The 6,106-nt window shown below is 39.4% G+C and overlaps 1 pseudogene; it reads left to right on the forward strand.

Annotated features, from left to right (window-relative positions):
* The first annotated feature begins 2,703 nt into the window (after positions 1–2,703).
* LOC131222551 (uncharacterized) lies at positions 2,704–5,170 on the forward strand (annotated as a pseudogene).
* The last annotated feature ends 936 nt before the right edge of the window (positions 5,171–6,106 follow it).

Below are 6,106 nucleotides of genomic sequence, written 5' to 3' on the forward strand. Positions count from 1 at the left end.
TTAATTTGCTCCAATTGAGCTTTGGATTTGCCCTATTTCTAGGCTCATGGGCTAATCTTCAGCGACACTCAAAAAAGACACACGGGAGTCCAATCATTTTATATGAGGCCGCAAGTCTTTGTGGGACCCACAACATCCAAGCACGAACACGTCAAAATCGCAGATGCTATTGTAGTTGCCAAGGACCGGGTCGGCACGAAGCTTCCTTGCTACTTCCAGATCGCGCGGCACGTCAACAACAGACGCTGGCGAACGCAAGTCGTCCACACCACATTCTACCACGAAACTTCCTCGCTGCTTCCTTTCGGTCACATATAAATGACAATGGCTACGTTGCATGCCCTACCAACGCAAGCTCTCCACACCACCATAAACCCCACTTACAAGCCCTCCATACCCCCCACGTAAGCCCAAGAAGAAATGGACGCAATCACAACCGTTGATCGAAATGCTGATGCCCCAACTAATAGTGAAAAGGCAACAATTGAGATCCCAGAATGCTCAATCAAGGCCGTAGTCGCTATACTTATGTTTGTCATGGGTGCGATCGTCGATCTACCGATGGCGATCCCCAATGACCCATTTCGCGAATTCCTCCGCAATTGGTATGTTATGGTCCTTTCAACGTGTTTCGCTTTCGGGTGGATTTTACTCATCGTCTCACTCGTGCTGCCCAAATCGACCACAATGGTTGTGATGGTGAATAAGTTGGCTATTGTTGCATCGGTGGCGACATCGGTTGTGGTCACTCTTGGAACAGTCGTCATCTTAATCGGGTAGTTTGAAGGATGGTTCGGATAGTCAACAAGTCGAAGTTGGTTGCATCAATAACGGTTGTGGTCGCCCCAACTGTCTCATCTTTAATTGGGTAGCTTGATTTGCATAAGGACGGATCCGATGTAGTGGTTTTATAATGTGGTCAGAAAGTTTCTTTTTCTTCTCTTTTTTTAGTTGGATGTGTCTTTGTCGTGTGTGAAAAATGGAGTCTTTTTCTCTTTTTTTTACTTGTAATGCAAGCCTAGTTATTACAGTTCATGCAGACTGATTTTTTCGCATTTTGGTGGAATCGAGCAGGTAGCCTTTATGAAAGCTCTAAAACGTGCTACTAATATGCCCCAATCCGATTTTGGTGGGGCCCATGCCTAAAATATTTGAAATTCAATCATTTATGCATCGAGCCAAGAAACGGAAACGATCCAATGGTTCAAAACACATTTCATGGTGTCCCGCACGAAAGTCACCTGAGTCAGAAGATTCTAACCAATCAATTCAATTAATATATTATAAAAGGTAGGGTCAAGATCATTTATGGAAGATAGGTCTGATTGACAATTTGAGGCTTCTATTTGTTGTTGTGGTGATGGATTTGTTACGGTTATAAAGATTCATTTTTGTAAGAGAATCGTAACCGTCCCAATCATAGTTTGGAATAAATGACTGTAAAAGAACAAGGCTAAAGTATGGATGGATTGGATTATCCATTTTGGACGATGTTCAGGCTTTCGCACGTGTAAGGCATGCTGAATCTAATGGACGGTGTGGATTGTCAGTGTGGAGAGGCAAACTGTTCTGATACAACTAGGAGCACTATAACCACTGTGCCTTCCTACTCTCCGCAAGTCATTTGTTTTCATTCAGACAAGTTGGGAGGCGATCAGAACCTCAAAGCGATGGGCCCCACCATGGAAGATAGGGTTCTTATGAATAGACATGCCAGATCTGAAGATCCCAGCCATCTGACACGTGACCTATTTTCTAGACCGTACTTGTATGTTTCCTTAGCCCAGCTATTGATAATTTGGGATTTATACGCCTCGTACCCATTTGACAAAAGGATTTGAAAAAGGGGTCGTTGGCCGCATGAGGACTAAGGGAATTTCGAGTCTACTTTTGTTTGGCAGCATCTGAAGCTTAGAATATCATTATTTTCGGGCAAAGCTTATATTTTAACAGGCTTATTACAAGTATTATGTCAAACATTACATACATAATTGATTATGGATATTAAAATTAATTTAATAATTAAATTCAAACCCAATAAATATATATAGCTACTTTTGGATTAAAGTTGATTCCCAATGCTAATCACAGTAGGAAAATTTCAAATCCAGGAGGTTCCGAATCCACGCTCCCAAACATTCCCTAAGCCATAACTGATAAAATTAAAACAATCCAACGTTCCAAATTAAATAATTAAAATTTTAATAAATTTGATATTGAAAGGTCACCTATTTCCATGATGGGGCATGATTTCGACTGTTCAAATTGTGATACATTGATTGAATACATTTGGAGAAAAAGATTTGATACTCTGCCGCGATGGATCATACACATGCACTGAGAAATTTCATACCTAACATCTATTCAATTAAAAATTAAAAAAATTTCAAATTCTTCATCCCAGTTTAATTGTATGATGAAAAAAAAAAACGTTTATTGTATTATCCTACTATCCGATTGTGGACATTTATTGGACGGTCAAAAATGAAAAGAAACCAATTGTCCTATTTCAACAACAAGTGTCAACGGATGAGAGGTTAGGAGTGGTAAAACAATATGATTTTGTGATGGTAACTTGGATACAATGTCTTCCACAATTTAGTCGGTTAAATCTTAGTTAATATATGCCAGGTCTACAATTTCTGAGTGCCTGTGTATCAACTGTAATACAGTGCCAAGTATCAAATAACACCGCCTTTTCATTTTCCATTGGCATTCATACCGGAGGGTAGAAAAAGGAGCCTATGTGGGAGAAGGGAGAAGAGATCAAGGGCTGTTTGGGGAAAAAAAATGTTCTCGAGATGGTAAGAGGGTTTCTTCTCCTTCTCTGTGTTGGGGTTTCTTTCCTTCAATGCAATCAGCTTCTGATTTCCATTTCTGTGTTGGGGTTCTTTCAATTTCATTCTTGCTTTTTATTTCTATTATTTATTTATTTATTTATTTATTTTTACACATCTGTTTTTCTTTCCCTTCCTATGTCAATCTCCCCCCCCACCCAAAACCCTTTTTTTTTCCCTTGAATATGCCTTTTGGGTTCTGTCTGGTTTAAATCCTTGTTTAGGATTTTGGGTTTTCTTTCCTGGATTCGATAATGACATTTTCCATAGCATCGATAGAAAGTTTGTTGGTTGGGGGTTGCATTGAGATCCCCAGAACGCATTTTCTTGATTCTGGTTCGTGTTTTCGCGTTATTTTCAGTCATTGCTGAGGAATTTTGTTTTGTTTTGTTTTTTAGATGTTTGTTTGTTTGAACGAGAAAGTTGAATTTCAGTCTGAAAACTGTTTGTTTAATTCTGCTGGGTTCTTTTTAAATTCAGATCCCCAACTGTTTTTTATTTTTTTGAAATTCAATGTTGTCCATGCGAAGGTGGCTTGTTTTAAATTCAGTCATTGATAAGGAATTTGTTTTTTGTTTTGATCTGTGATTCTTCAATGGTGGATTTCACATCTTTGGAGCAAAGTTCTATTTAAAATTCAATCTGGAAATACTTTTATTGGTTATGCTCTACGGATTCTCTTCCTTTTTCGTCCTTGCTAGAGTTTTAAATCATTGTTTGTTTGGACATGAAAGTTTCACTATCGCTGATGAATAAAAGGAGCGATTTACTAGTTCAATTTCCATCTTTAAACCCTTTTCTCCATTCTGATTTCTGGGTTGTGTTTGCAAATCCAGTTTTTGCTAAGGAATCTGTTTTATTTTTTGCTTTTTGATGGCAATTTCTTCTCACTTCTTCTGTGTGGAAACTGCAAATTGCAAGGGACATTTCAAGTTGAAAATCCTTTTTTTTTTTTTTTTTATCAATAATTGTTTTTGGGTTCTCTTTCTTATCAATCCTTGTTGAGGAATTGGTTTATTTTTCTTATCTTTTCTTCGTTGGAAGGCAAAATTTTCAATGTTGTCCATGCAAAGGCTGCTCATTACAAGTTCCATGCGTGGACCCTTTTAGTAATTCTGATTTCTGGGTTCATATTATATCTAGTTTGTTTTATTATTTATCTTCTCGCCCCCCCTAAATACGAGTTATTCAGTGTTCTTTATGTATAAAAATCAAATTACAAGTAACATTTCAATATGAAGACCCGTTTCTCGGCTCTGCTTTCTTTTCAGTCCTTTGTATTTTTGTTTCGATTTCTTATTTGTTGTTTGTTCAAAGATCAGTTTTTCAGCATGATCCATGCAAAACTTCATTTTTTGTTGCGTTAAATTGTAATCCAAAAATCCATTTGTGCTTCTGCTTTACTGGTTCTCTTTATTTCCGTGCAAATATGTCAAAATGGTATTATAGAACCCGAATGTTGGACCTGATTTTCTATGCATTTAGACGGGTGGGTACTCTGCTAATAGTGTTGACGGATGGGTTGTCACGTCTTTTGCTTTTATCGGTGTTTGGGGATTGAAGGAAATACTTGGATGGCGAAGACGGGCGTGAAATGGGTTCTAAACGGCAGCGGTTGGTGGATCCGTATCCGCCATTTTATGGGGGTTCCTCAGGTTCGAGTCTCATGTACAACGCATCTCCTTACGTATATATGGGTCAACTTCCTCCATTCCCAGGCGTGCGATTGCGTGGTCTTCCTTTTGATTGCACAGATTCTGATGTGGCGGAGGTCTTCCAAGGTCTGGACATCATTGACGTCCTCTTCGTCCACAAAAATGGACGTTTCAGTGGGGAAAGCATTTTGTGTTCTGGGATACCCTCTTCAAGTCGATTTGGCCCTTCAGAGGTAGACGATATATTGAGGTTTTCAGGAGCAAGAGACAAGAGTACTACATGGCGGTTGCAGCTGAGGTTTCGGATGTGAAAGCTAGTTCTCTGCGCCCAAGTGCTCCAACCACAAGAGCAAGGTCATATGATGAGTGGAAGGATGCGGGCCATGTGGCTGAACATACAGGAGTTTTGGGATTGAGAGGACTGCCATTTTCAGCTGGAAAGGATGATGTGCTGGATTTCTTTTAGGATTTCGACCTTTCTGAGGATTCCATTCATATAGTGCTTAATTCAGAAGTAATTTCTGAGAATGAGATTAGTCACTATGATTGGGTGGGCTCCAATTTTCCCACCTTTTTTGGCTCCAAACTGCAAGTGGGATAAGAACGGCTTGATTCCGGCTGCAAATCTAGGAAATTTCAAAAGGGCGTGTTTCTGATATCTTATCTTCTTGCGATTTTTTTTATTTTTTTGGGTTAGCTTATTAGTACACACCGCTGTCAGTACATGCTCCACTGTTAGCCAACCCCAAGGGAATCGATACCACCCCTCAGGAATCGATACCAAGACCTCAGTGCTTGATCTGATGGATGTTCCCCCAAATTTCTATAGTCCATGTTCCTGATTTTTTATTCCTAGCTCTTCAACTTTTCCAAATTTTGTGATTTTTGCGTGGAGAGGGCTTAGATTGTTTGATTTGATATGAGCAGGACAAAAGTCATTGACTTCAACAAATGACACGAAGGTTGACGCTGATGAAAATGTCGAGGAGTTTCTTGAGAGAATGTTTCTGTGATTCAAGAAGAAAGGATTCACTGTGCGGGAATAGACTCCTTGTGTACTATAAACTATAAAATTAAGCCGGATGAAGATGCACAATTTGAACTGAGTCTCATGTACCATATGATTCCAACCTAGTTGGTTTATAGTCTGATATGAACTTTACTGTGATAAAGAGCTGTGAGAAAGGCGTTGTATATCGGCATTCTGTGAATACTGTTTTTGCTACAATGGCTTTGAGATTACTGGTGAGGTGATGTCCCCAATTAGTTGGGGTAAGGCTTTGATGATGAGACGATGATGACGGGGTGAGGTGAGGTCCATCCTGCTAAGCCTACTCATGGGATCCGTCACTGTAGGTGGTGGGACCACCACATACGAAAGTGGGTAGGCCAACTAACATTTGGAAACACAAAAACGTAGGAAATGAATTCCCTGACACCAAACATGCCTTTATATATATAAATTCAAAAACATTTATTTATTTATAACAAGTACTCTTTACTTTCCGAGGTCGTCTGGGTCTTTATTCATGCCCAAGCGATGAACTCACAAGAGTTTCAACACAAGGTTACGGGTTCGAGTACCCATTGTCGTGAAAAACCACTCTAGTGTTA

The sequence above is a fragment of the Magnolia sinica genome, chromosome 13, assembly GCF_029962835.1.
Source record: "Magnolia sinica isolate HGM2019 chromosome 13, MsV1, whole genome shotgun sequence".
Classification (NCBI taxonomy): Eukaryota; Viridiplantae; Streptophyta; class Magnoliopsida; order Magnoliales; family Magnoliaceae; genus Magnolia; species Magnolia sinica.